This window comes from Piliocolobus tephrosceles, chromosome 1 (assembly GCF_002776525.5).
Source record: "Piliocolobus tephrosceles isolate RC106 chromosome 1, ASM277652v3, whole genome shotgun sequence".
In the NCBI taxonomy this organism is placed as follows: Eukaryota; Metazoa; Chordata; class Mammalia; order Primates; family Cercopithecidae; genus Piliocolobus; species Piliocolobus tephrosceles.
In genome coordinates, this window is record NC_045434.1 from 24,008,593 (window position 1) to 24,026,626 (window position 18,034).

Genomic DNA, 18,034 nt, shown 5'->3' on the forward strand with positions numbered 1-18,034 from the left:
AAGAACATCACAAACCAGAAGCTGTTCTTGGTCACTTATGGCCCTGACTTATAAAAAGAAGTATTTGCTAGACCATGTTTTTATTTTTATTGTTTAAACTATTGCATTTCAGGTAGTCTATGAGGGGAGTGTACTTGTAGTAGCATTTTGCTAGATGAGCTTGCCAAATCAATAAATGAGTGGTCTGAGCACATATTTCTTTTTTTGAAAGAGTTTCTTTAAAGTTTTATTATGGACTTAAATCTAATATTCCTGATGTAATATTTATTGACTTTCTAGGCATCATTAATTCATTCAACAAATGTTTCTGAGTGCCTGTCAGATTCTGCCATACACTAAGGTTGCTGTACTGAACATGACTAAAAAGGTGCCTGTGCTCAGCAAGCTTACCTTCTAGTGGGGATTAAGCAGAAACCAGACAAGTGAACAGGGTTTAAATGTGGGAGAAGTACATACAGAAAATAAAATCAGGTGATGTGATAGCGACTTGGAAGGGTCTCTCCGAAGAGGTAACATTCAGACAAAGACAAAGACCTGGGCAAAAGCATCTTCAGTAGAAGGAACAGAAATTCCAAAGGCTGTAAGGTGCTTGTGAGGGAGCTTGGTGTACATTTACATGGTGCTGTAAGTGCCGAGAGGGTATATTAATGTGATGGTTTAATGTGACTAACATATTTTGTGGAAATTAATTTTGATTTTATGATCAATCACACCAGATTGCTATAACTTAAAATTTCTATCTTAAGTGTTAGGAGTTACACTAATTTTTACTCTGTTCTATATTGGCCAGTGGAACTCAAACCCATTTTAAAACATGTGGTCTGAGATGTTCATTTATTTGCTGGCTTGTGGTCTGTTCTCTTGTAGACAGTTTCTTGTGACCCTGCTGTAATGTAAAAACATTAAAGTATTTGCTAAATTAGTTGAATTATAAATATACATTTTTACATAGGGAGACAAAATATAATGAAAAATAATTATAGTAACTTGGAAGAGACTTTAAAGGCAGTATCCAAAACTTCAAATTATGTTATACAGTTTAAGCACTTAGTTCATTTTCTGTAGAATAAACCTTCTTCCACAAATATATAATTATTTACAGGATTTCTACATAAATAAGAAACTACTAAGATTGCATGAAGGCTGGGTGCAGTGGTTCATGCCTGTAATCCCAGCACTTTGGCAGGCAGAGGCGGGTGGATCACTTGAGCTCTGGAGTTTGAGACCAGCCAGGGCAACATGGCAAAACCCTGTCTCTACAAAAAAATACAAAAATTAGCCCAGTGTGGTGGTGGTGGTGGTATGTGCCTATAGTCCCATGTACTCGGGAGGCTGAGGTGGGAGGATTGATTGAACCCAGGAATTTGAGCCTGCAGTGAGCAGTGGTCATGCCACTGCACTTCAGCCTGGGTGACAGAGCAAGGCCCAGTCTCAAAAAAAAGTGCAGCACAAAAACCACATGTTCACTTTTGTGTCGAGATACGCATATGATTATACCCTTTTATCAAAATTTAGTAAAAGCATTTCTTAGCTTTTGCTCAGTTTACAGATTCTATATGTCTGTCCTAACTTGTCATCCATCCAACTGAAGCGTCTCAAGGTCAGTCAGAATCATGTCTGTTTCATCTTTCTGACCCCATGGAGCAGAGTACAGTGTGCCCTATGCATAGTAATCTCTCAGAATTATGAATGTGTCGAGTGAATGAATGTGTGGACATTTTATGAAATTATCTTTGAGAGTAGTTACTCACGATCAGTATACTTCAAAAGATTGGCAAAACATTGATGACTTTTTAAAAAGTCATTTTGGCCAGGAGCAGGGGCCCACGCCTGTAATCCCAACACTGGGAAGCGAAGGCGGGAAGATCACTTGAGGCCAAGAGTTCAAAACCAGGCTAGTGAACATAGCCAGACCTCATCGCTACAAAAGAAAAATTTTAAAACCAGCCGGATGTGGTTGGCATGTGCCTGTAATTCTAGCTACTGGGGAGGCTGAGGCAGGAGGATTGCTTGAGCCCAGGAGTGCAAGGCTGCAGTGAGTTACAGTTGCACCACTGTACCTAGCCTGGGTGAAAGAGTGAGAACCTGTCAGGGAAAAAAAAAATCATTTTATAAAATTGTTGGAAAATATGCATTTCTTAAGGAGAGGGGCCAGTGTGAAGAACACTCATCTGGACTAAGAATCAGAAAATGGGTCTGAGTTTCAGCTTTGCTATTCATTCAGTGTCCTTAAATAAATCATGCAACCTTGTGCATCATTTCCTTAATTATACAGTGAAAGCATTGGATTGATCATTGCTAACATTTCTCTCTACTCTAAAACTCTGTGATTTTTATCCTCTGCTATTTGCAAGAACCAGAAGAGATAAAGTTTGCCTTTTATGTTAGATTTGATTCCAAATCTAATGATACAGGACAGCAGTGCTTAAGCTGTTTTTGTGAAGTGATAAGGAAAAACCCTGAGAAAGGTTCAGTGGTGGTTTGCACAGCTGATTATTTGTTATGATTAATTGTTCCACTTTTATTTTCTTTTGTGGCCTATAACCTGTCTAATTTTTCACTTAGTATTGGGATTATACAAGTGATCTCTTTGTAAGAAGGGATCCAGATAGTATGGTAAAATGTCTGGATGCTGATGTTCTGTAAGTTAAAGGAGATTCTAGGGAATAGTCTATAATAAACAAAAAACACATTTTTTTAAGGTTTTAATTTTTCAGAGTAGGAGGAGGTGCTAGGTGCTTTTCTCACATTAAGTATAACATTTCCTTTTATAGTACGTTAGCATATTGTTGGAAGTTTTTCCAATATGAAAATAATATCTATTTACTAGCGTATTAAAGCTTAGCAAAGGGAATTTTAATAGCCTCATTTAGCCTCCTAAACAGTCTGAGGCAGGGAAAGATTATTTGAGTAACAACACTGTAGGTGCTCTCTTTTCTCCCTAGTAGCAAAATGAATTCTGGCTACCCTGTACTGTAGGAGTGCTGCTGGCTTGAGGCTCCTGAGATCTGGCATGGCTGTTGTGCTGTCTGACTTGTTTTCTTTCAAATTCATGTTAGAAAAATGTGTGTGTCTGAGTGTGTGTGTGTGTATATACACAAATATTTATATTACCTTGTCTCAGTGCTTTGAGACTGGGCGAGGCCGGGGAAGAGCTGTTGAGGCTTCTAATAAAGTTGATAATGCTTTTTTCACTTGGTTTTCTATTACCATCTTTTTTGTCTCTATTATGACATCTGTTATATAAGTAAGGAGGAGAAATGACAAATGCTGGTATACAAATTCAAGATAGGATCTTGGTTTGATTTAGCTAAAATTTACCCTACTTATTGATGCAATATTTAATAATAGAAAACCATTCATTGTTGCTTGGAATTTTTATCTGCACTTCCCATTTTGAATATTATTGTTGTTGAACACCAGGTTTACTCTGCAGAGCACCAAGCAAAGCTTTAGAAATTTCTGCCATCATTAAACCCTGAACAGACTGATAAGCAGCAAGATTGAATCAGTTTAAAAAAAAAAAAAAAAAAAAAAAAAAAAAACAGCAACAACAAAACTTGCCAACAAAAAAAGTCCAGGACCAGATGGATTCACAGCTGAATTCTACCAAACAGTAAAGAAGAATTGGTACCAATTCCAAAAGTTTGAGAAAGAGGGAATCCTCCCTAAATCATTCTGTGAAGCCAGTATCACTCTGATACCAAAACCAGGAAAGGACATTAGACAAAAAAACTCAAGTAATAAATAAATAAATCAATCAATAAAAATGTAAAAGAAAACTATAGACCAGTATCCCTGATGAACATAGATTCAGAAAACCTCAAGAAAACACTAGCTAACTGAATCCAGCAGGACCTGAAAAAGACAATCCACCATGATCAAGTAGGTCTCATCCCAGGGATTCAGGGAAGATTTAACATACACAAGTCAATAAATGTGATACATCACATAAACAGAATTAAAAACAAAAACCATATGACCATCTCAATAGACAAAGAAAAAGCATTTGATAAAATCCAGCATCGCTTTGTGATAAAAATCCTCAACAAACTAGGTATAGAAGGGACTTTTACCTTAAATTAGTAAAACCATATCTGACAAACCCACAGCCAACATCATACTGAATGGGAAAAAGTTGAAAACATTCCCCCTGAGAACTGGAACAAGACAGCAATGCCCACTTTTACCCCTTCTGTTTAACATAGTCCTGGAAGTCCTAGCCAGAGCAGTCAGACAAGAGAAAGAAATAAACAGCATCCAAATTGGAAAAGAGGAAGTAGACTATCATGATTATATGCCTAGAAAACCCTAAAGACTCTTAGATTCGAGAAACAAATTCAGTAAAGTCTCAGGTTACAAAATCAATGTTTACAAGTCCGTAGCATTGCTGTACACCAATGACCAAGCCAAGAATCAAATCAAGAACTCAATCCCCTTTACAACAGTTGCAATAAAATATAAAATACCTAGGAATATACTTACTCAAAGGAGGTGAAAGATCTCTATAAGGAGAACTACAAAACACCGTTGAAAGAAGTCACAGATGACACAGACAAATAGAAACACAACCCATGCTCATGGATTGGAAGAATCAATATTGTGCCAGTCTACAGATTCAATTCAGTCCCTATCAAAATACCAACATCATTTTTTTACAGAATTAGAAAAAAATCCTAAAATTCATATGGAACCAAAAAAGAGCTCAGATAGCCAAAGGTAATTGTAAGCAAAAAGAACAAATCTGGAGGCATCACATTACTGGATTTCCACTTATACTACAAGGCTGTAGTTACCAAAGCAACATGGTACTGGTATAGGAGTTGGCATGTGGACAGTGGAACAGGACAGAGAACTCAGAAATAAAGCCAAATATTTACAACCAACCTGATCTTAATAAAGCATACAAAAAAGTAACTTAGGAAAGGATACCCTATTTAATAAATGGTGCTGGGAAAACTGGCTAGCCACATGAAGAAGAATGAAACTGGATTCCTATCTCTCACCTTACACAAAAGTCAACTCAAGATGGATCAAAGACTTAAATCTAAGACTCAAAACTGGAAATAGAAGATAACCTTGGAAAACCTCTTGTGACATTGGCCTAGGCAAAGAATTCATTACTACGGTGGCTCACACCTGTAATCCCAGCACTTTGGGAGGCCGAGGCAGGTGGATCACAAGGTCAGGAGATCAAGACCATCCTGGCTAACACGGTGAGACCCTGTCTCTACTAAAAGTACAAAAAAAAAAAAAAAAAAAAAAATTAGCCAGGCGTGGTGGCAGGCGCCTGTAGTCCCAGCTACTCGGGAGGCTGAGGCAGGAGGATGGTGTGAACCCAGGAGGCAGAGCTTACAGTGAGCTGACATCATGCCAGTGCACTCCAGCCTGGGCGACAGAGTGAGACTCTGTCTCCAAAAAAAAAAAAAAGAATTCATCACTGAAACCCCAGAGGCAAATGCAACAAAAAACATAAATAAATGGGACCTGATGGAATCAAAAAGCTTCTGCACAGCAAAAGGAATAATCATCCGAGTACACAGACAGCCCACAAAATGGGAGAAAATATTTGCAAACTATACATCTGACAAAGGAGACTAGTATCCACAATCTATAAGGAACTCAAACAAATAAGCAGGAAAAAAACACAAATAATTCCATCGAAAAGTGAGCAAATGACAGGAGTAGACATGTTGCAAAAGAAGATACACAAGTGGTCGACAAACATGAAGAAGTGCTTGGAATCGTAAGTCATCAGGGAAATGCAAATTAAAACCACAATGAGATACCACTTTATTACTGTAAGAGCGGCCAGATCTGGTGAAAGGGGAACACTTATACACTGCTGGTGGTAATGTAAATTAGTACAAGCTCTATGAAAAATAGTGTGGAGACTCCTTAAAGAACTAACAGTAGAAGGCTGTGCAAGGTGGCTCACACCTGTAATCCCAGCACTTTGGGAGGCTGAGGCAGGCAGATCACTTGAGGTCAGGAGTTTGAGACCAGCCTTGCCAACATGGTGAAACCCCATCTCTACTAAAAATACAAAAATTAGCCGGGTGTGGTAGAGGGTGCCTAATCCCAGCTACTCGGGAGGCTGAGGCCTTGAACCTGGGAGGCGGAGGTTGCAGTGAGCCTAGATCGTACCACTGCACTCCAGCCTAGGTGACAGAGCAAGACTCCATCTAAAAAAACAAAAACAAAAAAACCAAAAACCTAACAGTAGAAATACCATTCTGTACAGCACTCCCACTACAGGGTATCTACCCAAAGGAAAAGAAATCATTATATGAAAAAGACACTTATACACATGTATGTTTATTGCAGCCCAATTCACAGTTGTAGAGGTATGGAACCAATCTGACTGCCCATTGACTCATGCGTGGATAAAGAAAATGTGATATGTATTCACCATGGAATACTACTCAGCCATAAAAAGGAACAAAATAATGTCTTTTGCAGCAACTTGGTTGGAGCTGGAGGCCATTATTCTAAGTGAAGTAACTCAGGAATGGAAAACTAAATACCATGTGTTCTCACTTATAAGTGGGAGCTAAGCTATGAATATGCAAGTGTATACAGTGATATAATAGACATTGGAGACACAGAAGTGGCAAGAGAGTGCCAGATGAGAAACTACGTAATGGTTACAACATACACTATTCAGATGACAGGTGAATTAAAATCTCAGAATTCACCACTATATAATTCATCCATGTAACCAAAAACCACTTGTAGCCCCAAGGCTTCTGAAAATTTAAAAGAAATTTTAGCGTTATTTTTGTGGAGCCATGAACATGATTCCGAGGCTAAATTGTAATAAAAGATTTATCTTAATGTCCTACTAAATTGGTTGCTTGGTGTTATAACCAGTGTAAAGTGAATGGGCCATAGAAGCACTCTTCTATACCAGGGAGAATAGGGAACCTCTTAAGGTTCGTTGCAGATTTTTTGTTGTAATTGCAGGATGAGTGACTTTGAACATGAAAAAAAGTAAGAGTCTATGAATAGATGTGTTATGGAGCTGCTGTTTTTAATTCAGAAGGGGAGGGTGTATAGTGACTGCTATAATATTTAAAAATCTTTAAAATTTTTGTTTCGTCTAAAAAACATTACAAGTAGAAAACTTGCTTTTTTTAGCTTCTGTACAGTTAAGTTGTGAGTTGGACAACGAATTTACCCTACTGACAGAAAGAGATTATTGGTGGAGACTCAAAGTAGTAAGGGCAGCATTTTGGGGTTCATCCATTGATCCTTTTGCATTCAGGTAAAATGAGAGCTAAACTCAGGCCAAATGGAGAGATGGTCAGAAAGAATCCAGTTTTATGTTACTTCTAAGCAACCTGAGCTTTGTATTTGAAAAAATCTTCATTCATATTTGTCTATTTCATCTTCATCACAGAACTTAGAACTTTCTCATATTGTAACACGTCTTTATATTTAATATCAATATTGTAATTCCTGCCAAAGTGGTTCTTACTTGTTTTTAATCTTCATCATTTTCTTTGTTGGACCTATTTTTAGGACTCTGGTTCATCTTAGCTCTTTGTTATCTGAAGCAGAAAAACTTCTTTTGAGAGGTTCTTTGTAATAAAATAATAAAAAGTGCACAGCATTACACTCCATTATTTACACAGATTTGGGTAAATAAAGGAAAAATGTTTGGTCGGGTTCTGGGGACCTAACCAAGTATATTAGGAAAGTAAAGAATTCAGCTAAAATTATTTTAATAAAAATAAATTTATAAAAACTTGGTGTCCATTAAAAAGATTGAAACAAGAAATAGAAATGTATATGGTAAATATTAACCATTTAGTGTGAAACTACAAGTCCTTTTTCCTGTATTCATATATATGTCCATAGGTATATGTAAAAGTGGGATCATGCCTGTAACCATCCAGCATATTTCCAATTATATGCAAAGCACTGTAGTGTGAAATACGGGGACTGTTTGCACTTTAAAAACTTGTATCATGAAGGCTGATTTTTAAAAAGTATAGGCTGGAAATGGTGCAAATATGCTCTATATGCTGTATGTGAAGACTGCTTTTTTAAAAATTATAGGCTAGAAATGGTGGTGCAAATATGCTTATATAACTAAGATAACTAAGTTGATGTGCAAGACAGGAAAGAATGGTTGAAATTAAAAACCATAATTTAATACTGATTTTACAGTAATAACCAGATCAAATTTTGGAAATTCCAACTTGTTCGTAAAGTGCATATACATCAGGAGTTTTGCAGAGTATGTGGCAGCCATGTCTTCTCAGAATACTAAAATAATCCTTAGTAAACTCTGGTAACTCTAATTTTAAGTTATGAACACCAAATTAATAACTCTTAATAATTTAATGTATTTGTTATTGGTAGTTTGCTTTCAGCTTCAGGCAATTGGAACTGGCTGAAATACAAAGGAGTTTGTGTGGCTAATGTGATTGAGAAACCAGAAGCTTCAAGAACAATAGGACAGGACTGTGTTTGGATTCTGATCTTCTGTGTTTTGCTTTACCCTCAAGGTTGCAAAATAACTGCCAGCAGCAGCCAGGGAAATATGCTTCCTTATTAATAATGTCCAGAGAAAAGAGAGTAGTCTCAGTATTCTCTACTAAAAGTAAGACTATATCAGAAAGATTCAGGAGCTCTGTCCTTGATTTCACCGGCCAAAATTGAGTAAAAATTTGAAATACAGTTCGCTTTTGAGCAAGCCATTAGCTGGGGGGATGGGATTAATCATTCAGGGCTTTTACTCAGCTAGAGAGAGTTGGAATGGCAACTGCCATGTACTACTACTATGTAAGCCCTTAGTCAAATATCGCAACCAACAGAAGCAACAATTTTGAATCAGCTCTATCCCACTAGTGGCAGGAAGAAAATATTTTGGCAATCACTGGTGTAATGAGAAGTGGGCTGAGGATGGACCCTAAGGAACACTAGTGTTTAACCAGTAGAGCAAGAGGCCAGGCGTGGTGGCTCACGCCTGTAATCCCAACACTTTGGGAGGCCAAGATGGGTGGATCACCTGAGGTCAGGAGTTCCAGACTAGCCTGACCAATGTGGTGAAACCCCATCTCTACTAAAAAAAATACCAAATTATCTGGACGTGGTGGCACAAGCCTGGAATCCCAACTACTTGGGAGGCTGAGGCAGGAGAATTGCTTGAACCTGGGAGGCGGAGGTTGCAATGAGCCGAGATTGCACCATTGCACTCCAGCCTGGGCAACAAGAGCGAAACTCCATCTCAAAAAAAACCCAACAACAACAAAAACAAATAGAGCAAGAACGAGGTGCCTGTGAATCCATTTCCTGTTTTATTCCATATTTCTCCTTTGATATGGAATAAGACGATGATGAATCCAGGACTTTTTTCCTTTTGCACTTCTTTTTCCAAAAGACTAGCGTATGGCCGGGCGCGGTGGCTCAAGCCTGTAATCCCAGCACTTTGGAAGGCCGAGACGGGCGGATCACGAGGTCGGGAGATCAAGACCATCCTGGCTAACACGGTGAAACCCCGTCTGTACTAAAAAATACAAAAAATTAGCCGGGCGAGGTGGCGGGCGCCTGTAGTCCCAGCTACTCGGGAGGCTGAGGCAGGAGAATGGCGGGAACCCGGGAGGCGGAGCTTGCAGTGAGCTGAGATCCGGCCACTGCACTCCAGCCTGGGCCACAGAGCGAGACTCCGTCTCAAAAAAAAAAAAAAAGACTAGCGTAAATGCTGGAAACACATTAAAGTTAGAAATAGAGACTTGAATTTATTCTTTAACCAGAAATATTCCTTGAACATTTAAGTAAAAATGTATCTATGATACAAGCATTTTCTAATTTAAAATAATAGCAAGCAGAAGAAAACAAGTTAAATGTAAATTTTTTTCTGTTTCCTGCCCTGTATGTAAAGTCAAGAATCTGACCTTTGAGTAAATTTCATCATACTTCTTATCGTAAAATAGATTACAAAATAAATAAATAAGTACTTATTACTGGGAATAAGTAAACAAACACTTCCCTTTGAATTTCCTGGGGTATTTTGTTTTTTTGAATTGTGGCTGGTCTTGAGATTCATTCAAAATATAACTTTAAAAGTCCATTTTTTGGGGGTGTAATACCGATGGCATTTAGTAATTTATTTTTAATTATCAGCTTCAAGAAACCATTCAAATTTGCTTGAATTCATCAATTTTAATGCATATGGCATGTTCGATTTACCCAGTGGCTTTTCCCCATTAAATCTGTGTGTCTGTGGTCACTTTAATGTCACTAGCTTAGCAGTTTCTTTGAAGTGCTACCCATTAGAATTATGGAAAGAAGGCTGGATGTGGTGACTCATGCCTGTACTCCCAGCACTTTGGGAAGCCGAGGCGGGCAGATCACCTGAGGTCGGGAGTTTGAGACTGGCCTGACCTACATGGAGAAACCCTGTCTCTACTAAAAATACAAAATTAGCCGGGCATGGTGGTGGGTGCTTGTAATCCCAGCTTCTCGGGAGGCTGAGGCAGGAGAATCACTTGAACCTGGGAGGCGGAGGTTGCATTGAGCCAAGATCCTGCCATTGCACTCCAGCCTGGGCAACAAGAGCAAAACGCCATCTCAAAAAAAAAAAAAAAAAGAATTATGGAAAGACAAGAAATATGGAAGGAGTTGTGATTGGATATACTGAGGTTAAAGGATAAAATGAAAGGTGTATCTTGTAGTATATGAAGGCAGTATGGTTAGATACTAAGGAAGAACTGCATCCTTGTATGTTTTTTTAAAAAAAATCTTACAAGTAGTAAGTGTTGTTAAAATTTATGACTCAACCTTCACACTCGTCTTTACATATTTAATATGTTGAAAAAAATATTCTCTTAAAAGGAATAAATGGTTAGGTTTGCTGCCCTGTGTGGGAAGACATCAGTGATTGGAGATTGATTGTGATTAGTAATACATTATGAACGGTAGTGGATTGAATGTTCTATGTGCACGGACCCTTGAGTGATTGTAAACAAACAGTTGATTTTCCCTTGGTGCTTTACATGTGTAGGAATGATAGACACACTGACCTACTGTTTATCTCTGCATATCTTTTAGACAGTGAGATATTAGCCAACAGACTCAATTCAGGAGACGAGAGTTTTTTTGCATTTTATTTTGCTACTGTTCCTCACCTAGTTCCAAAGAGTGGGATAAAGCATTGCATTTTCTGTTTCATATTTGTCTCCTCTGAAGTTTGACACTGTAAGTCAGTCAGTGGTTCAGAGTCTTCTAGGGGTTTGTTAAAACCTGGATTATTGGCCCCCCCCTCCCCCCCAGAGGTACTGATTTAGTAGGTGTGGGGTAGGGGCCAAAAAAGTGCATTTCTAATCAGTTTCCAGGTGATGCTGATGATACTTTTCTGGGTACTGCCCTTTAAGAATAGCTACTGTGCACTGTTCACAGTAGCAAAGCCATGGTATCAACCAAGGTGCCCATTAATGATGAATAAAGAAAGTGTGGTACACAGATACTGTGGAATACTACACAACCATACAAAAGAACAAAACCATGTCCTTTGCAGCAACATAGATACAGCTGGAGGCTATTACCCTAAGTGAGTTATCGCAGAAACAGAAATCAAAATACCACATTTTCTCACTTGTAAGTGGGAGCTAAACATGGGGTAGGTACCACATGGATATAAAGATGGGAACAACAGACACTGGGGACTCCAAAAGGGTCAGGAGGAAGGGGAGCAAGGGTTAAAAAATTACAGATCAGGTACTGTATTCACTGTTTGGGTTATCGGTTCAATAGAAGCCAAAACCTCAATATCAAGCAATATATCAAGGTAGCAAACCTGCACATGTACCCTCTGAATCTAAAATAGAAAATAAAAATTTACAAAAGAATTGCCATTGTGAAAACTCTTATTTTTTATTTCTTTTTATTTTTTTGAGATGGAGTCTTGCTCTGTCGCCAGGCCAGAGTGCAGTGGCGTGATCTCAGCCTACTGCAACCTCCACCTCCCGAGTTCAAGCTATTCTCCTGCCTCAGCCTCCCAAGTAGCAGGGACTACAGGTGCACGCCACCATGCCCACCTAATTTTTGTATTTTTAGTGGAGACAAGGTTTCATCATGTTGGCCAGGATTGTCTCGATCTCAACCTCGTGATCCGTCCACCTCGGCCTCCCAAAGTGCTGGGATTACAGGCATGAACCACCCCACCCAGCCCCTGATTTTTATTTTTTATTTTTTTGGAGATGGAGTCTAGCTCTGTTGCCCAGGCTGGAGTGCAGTGGCTGATCTCGGCTCACTGCAACCTCCAACTCCCTGGTTCAGGCAGTTCTCCTACCTCAGCCTCCTGAGTAGCTGGGATTACAGGTGCATGCCACCACGCCCTGCTAATTATTGTGTTTTAGTAGAGGCGGGGTTTCACCATGTTGGCCAGGCTGGTCTCGAACTCCTGACCTCAGGTGGTCTGCCTGCCTTGGCCTCCCAAAGTGCTGAGATTACAGGTGTGACCCACCGTGCCCGGCCATAAAAACTCTTAACAATTTTAATGAAACCAAGGAACTGTAATACTAAATTTATTTAAGGAAAAGATGCATAGTAGTTACTACTGTTTAGATTAGACTTTATATTGGTTCTCTCTCTCTCTGAATGTTACTTATTACATTAGGTGACCCACAGGGAATATTCACTTAAAATTTTGTATTTCTTTAGTCAAAGAATGGTTATCACTTGGTGATTGGCATTTTGTAACTTTTCACGACACATTAGTTATTGCTGTTGGGCTGAAAGCCACTTTTGTACTAGCAGAAAATACCTTGCTTTATTTTGTTTAACGTTTCAAGCAAAGATAGTTTTTAAAAAATTGTTCTTAACTGAGATAACAATTATTATTTCACCAAATGAGTATTGAAACTTCTAAAACCAATCTGAAGCCAGTACAACCTCTTTGCCATTGCCAGCTGTGCATGTTGCTATGGAAACTCAGTGGGGACTAGCAGGATTACTGTTGTGAGGACCACACCTGGTTTATTTGCATCCAGTTTAAGTTAGGGAACATTTCAAAAGAATAAAAGATCTCAAGATGTGCCAGTGGACAGCAAGAAAGAGCTTGTTAGTTTGTAACCATCATATTGGAAGGGTGGGTAGGTTTTTCTTATTCCTTACAGTTCCTAGTTGGGAGGGATTGGTGGACGTGTTAAAAATTTGTTTTGTGCATTCATTTCTCTCAATTTTTCGCTATTCCTTACGGTATTCTTTGGTTTTGTGTGCTTTTTGTTTTAGGTATTTCTTCTTGTAATTTAAATTTTTTTCATTCTCAAAGAACTTAAAGTATCGGCAGATCAAAATTTTTTAAGAGGAAAGAATTTAATTTCTTTTCATTTGTATTATGTAATAATATGTCTTAGTAAGGATTTGACCACTGTTAGCTATGGTAGAATTTTATGTTGATCTCTGATTTTAAGTAGTATGAGCCATTATGCTCCCCTTCACTCACAAAAACAACTCCTTCCCCCCACCCCCAACTCCACCCCCACCCCCACCCCCACCCCTGGGACAGAGTCTTGCTCTGTCACCCAGGCAGACTGAAGGGCAGTGGCATGATATCGGCTCACTGCAAACTCCGCCTCCTGGGTTCAAGCGATTCTCCTGCCTCAGCCTCCTGAGTAGCTGGGATTACAGGCACACGCCGCCACCACACCTAGCTAATTTTTTTTTCTTTTGTTTGAGACAGAGTCTCACTCTGTCACCAGATTGGAGTGCAGTGGCGCGATCTCTGCTCACTGTGCAGTCTCTGCTCTGACACCCTGCTTCAAGCGATTCTTCTGCCTTAGCCTCCTGAGTAGCTGGGATTACAGGCACGCACCACCACGCCTGGCCAATTTTTATGTCTTTAGTGGAGACGGGGTTTCACCATGTTGGCTAGGATGGTCTCGATCTCCTGACCACGTGATCCGCCCGTCATTAGTTATACTACTCACACTGACTTATACCAGTTATACTAATTATGTTAAATCAAAAATAGTCATAATAGTACAAGTATATGGTAAATAAGAGTCATAGTGTGTACCATTTCTTCTTTATTGATTTAGGTTGTTTGAATTCTGTCGATCAGGATTCTGAGGCCTCATGACAAAGAGGGGGATGGTCAACGAGTGATAGTGAATTTTCACACCTGTGTACACCAAGTATTGGTCTTTCTCATTTTCTAAATACAAAATATAATCTTATATCTTTTTTCAGAATACTTTACATCCATAGCAACCTGTATGGATCTATTGCTATCCATATCATCTATCTATGTATATATATAAAGCCAGTAGATACTTGTATATTAAGGGAAGGTTAATGTCAAATTTGGAGATCAGGTTTTTTTGTGTGTGTGTTAGTGAAATGCACCCTTAAAAAAAACCTGAGTAGGCTGTTTTATCCAGCTTCATGAAAGAATAGCACCATACGACACATGTTCAAAGAACTTTCTGATTTATCTCCATGTTCCTTTGGTAAGGACAGGTACTAGTTATTTCTGTTTTGCAGGTGAGGAAATAGGCACTAAAGGTGCCTGCCTAAGGCAGCTAATCTAAATGTGCCCTGATGGATAGTCCAGTGTCCCCCACTGTGTGTAATTGTTCTCTCTTTAAGTGTTAGGTTATTTTATACAGCTTACTCAGTTTTGCCTTTTTCTCTTTTTGTGTTCATAGACTGGAAAAGTAAGAAGAGCTTTCCTGCCTTTTTAATTACCAAACTACTCTCAGTTTTCAATGAATCAGTTCAAAGAAAGAATGCAGTCTTTCTATACCTGGTAAATATTTTCTGCTAAATAAAGCTATTAATTTAGTAGCATCTGATAAATCCAGGTGTTATGATGATTGCCTTTAATTTTGTGGAATGACTATTAAAATGACTTATCAAATATTTATTTTTTTATTTTTCACTCTGAAATTTGTTTGATACTTATTGATATGAAGGAGTGATGCTTGGGATGCCTGTGACCCAGCCAGCAATGGAAAATAGTTTAGGATTGGCCCTAGTTCTTAGACACTGGTCTCTTTTGAAAAAGTTGTGAAATCAGTGGAAATAGGGTATATAAACAGATTTTTCATATCATCTTTATTCTGTGACAATATATCATTAGCATTAATCCCTGTGTGTTAGTTTAATAGAAGCACTTTGTAAATAATAATTTTATAAAATTAATGTAGTAATGAGAATATATAATCTACATTTTACCATTTTACAAATTGCCTACGTGAAGATTAAAGAAGTAACTTGCGAAAGAAGTTCAGCTCACTAGTGTAGAACTGAGATAGACTCCAGTTCAGAATCTACATCTGACTCCTAGTCTAGTGCCTTTTTCATATTTTTGTTTTTAAGTACTTTAAGTATAATTTTACATGCCTAAGAGAATAAACAAACCATAGTGATGTTTCACATGGATTTTTCTTTTGATATAGCTTACAGTGTTACTATTAACAATATTAACAACCATTAATTAACTGGTATGTGCCTTTGAAACTTTCATATGTATTATTTTATTTAAGCCTACGAAGAACTATTGTCCATTTTACAGATGAAAAAACTGAGGCTCAGAAAGGCAGTCATATAGCTCAATATGCTAGAACTGGAGTTTAAACCTAGTTCTGTGTTATTTCAAAGCACGCTACTAAACTGTTTAGCCTACTTATTTTTTAAATTAAAATTTGTGTGATCACAAATTCAACCCATCTCATGTTAACTAACACTGATTATGGAATCATTTCCTCTCTTAATTGACCTATACAAAAATATCTCAACATTTTAGAGAGAGGTGAGGTAGTGTTGAGAAATCATATATTCCTCTGTAATGATTTTAACAAAGGAAATCATACAATTTTTATAGTGTAATTCAAAGATATGAATCTTATCCCCCTTTAAAAATGTTATGAAATATTTGTATATCATAAACTATGTTGAAGTTCAAGTAAACGAATTTGGACAAGTCCAAAGGAATATTTTGTATGACTGAACATTTATTTCATGTTTTCACTTTTTATGGTTCATAAGCAATAATTTATTTTTGCAAGACATTTTAAAAACACTTTGCAAAATTAGCTGACACCTTTAATGAAAAACAATTGATGTTATAGAAGAGTATCATTCAGAAATTAATATAGCATTTCACATCTGATGGGCCTGGGGGTAAATAAAGGCTTATTATCATGAATGAAACTGTAATGATGAAAAGTATAGAGGAAATTTATTCTTAGTGAAATAGCCAGAATGTCTGAGTTTGCCAAAACCAGGAGAATCTTTGCTTTAAAACCTGTCCTCATTCCCTGAAGTTCACCTTTCCTCAGGAATCTTTCATTAAGTTACTACCGCCACCTGGCTGGCCCAAAGACGGTGGGGACACAGAGAATGTAGGCTATATATATATTTTTAAACGGCATCTCTCTCTGTTGCCCAGGCTGGAGTGCAGTGGTGAGATCTCCACTCACTGCAGCCTCCGCTTCCCAGGCTTATGTGATCCTCCCGCCTCAGCCTCCTGAGTAGCTGGTATTACAGGCATACACCACCATGCCCAGCTAATTTTTTTGTTTGTTTGTTTTATAGAGACGGGTTTGTGCCATGTTGCCCAGGCTGGTCTCAAACTCCTGAGCTCAGGCAGTCTGTCCGCTTCGGCATCTCAAAGTGCAGGGATTATAGGCATGCACCACTGCACCCGGCTGAATGTGATATTTAAAATACCTCTTTTAATAGCTTATGTCATGTAACAGTTTATTCCTGGTAAGGTGTGGAGATCTTATAGCAAATAATTTTTACTTACATGCATTTTAACCTATGCTATTCAAAGTGAGAAATAAGGTGCATTTGATTGCCTAGTGCCTTTCTGTTTTGGGCAGTCATATTTAGGGCTTTATACAAGGTGAGAAGCATTGACAGATAGTACTTTGATACTACTTTTTAGTAAAATTATTTCACCTAAAGCTTATAAAGATGATGTGAAATTTATTGAGATTATCTGTCATTATGGGAAGATTACAAAATTGATTACCCTAAGAACACTTCTACCACTCATCCTGTGAGTAGAAGGGCAGAAGGGTGGGGCAGGGCTGGAGCAACTAACAGTTCCTGAAATTCCTACTCTGTTGGGCGTATGCTAGACCTGCTCACATGTATTCTTTTATTTTTAGAATACATAGAAGTGTAGAAGTATAGGAAGTAGGGCAAAAAGAAGAAAAGCACTGTGCATGGAATTATTCCCTCCTTTTTTGTTTGGACGGTCAACTTGTTAACCCTCCACATTCTTTCTTCATCTGCTTTTGGCAGCACCACATACAGTTGATTGTTTCCAGTCTCTGAATCATAACTGCCTGGGATTGCTGTATAGTGTTCACCTGGCCAGAGGTGCTTCTTTTTTAAGTTTTCAGAAGACAACATTTACACTTCTTAAAAAATGTTATTTGAAGATTAAAACATGAGGACAAAAAGAAGAAAAAGAAAACCACTAGTACTTCAGACGTGTTAAGATAGTCCTAACACTGTTAAGGCTTTATTCTTAACTGTGTACAGTAAAGATGATTTTCTGGCCTGTGGATTGAAAGTCAGTTAAAAAGCATGGAAATACTCAAAAGCATTACTTAAATTTTTTTCTTGTACTAGGAGAAAATGTTTGACAGTTGTATTCATTAAATATTTATCAAGATATAATACCATTATTTTTCTAATTCCTGATTACTTTCAAAACATATTATCTTAATTTTAAGGATAACCTTGGGAGACAGTACAATTATTCTCATTTTTCAAATGAGAAAATTAAGGTTCAGATGTTAGATTAGTTTTTTAGTAATGCCATAACAGGGTACTACAAACAACAGAAATTTATTGTCTCTCAGTTCTGGAGGCTAGAAGTTCAGAGTAAGGTATTAGTAGGTTTGGTTCTTTCTGAGGGTTGTGAAGCAGAATCTGTTCCATCCCTCTCTTGTCTTCATTTGTTCTATGTCTGTCTCTGTTCAAATTTCCCCTTTATATAAGGACAGTAGTCATACTGGATTAGGGCCAATCCTACTGACCAGATCTTAACATTTGCAAAGGC

At 38.0% G+C, this 18,034-nt stretch overlaps 1 protein-coding gene across 3 annotated transcripts in view; it reads left to right on the forward strand.

Annotated features, from left to right (window-relative positions):
• Nucleotides 1-18,034, forward strand: part of POU2F1 (POU class 2 homeobox 1) — a 199,705-nt gene that overhangs the window by 69,870 nt on the left and 111,801 nt on the right. Inside the window, exon 2 of one of the 3 annotated variants that reach the window (XM_023207075.2) lies at nucleotides 14,661-14,761. The exons of the other annotated variants lie outside the window; for them this stretch is intronic. The gene's annotated coding sequence lies outside the window, so the exon portion shown is untranslated. The remainder of the gene's footprint in view (nucleotides 1-14,660; nucleotides 14,762-18,034) is intronic. 3 annotated transcript variants of the gene reach the window in all.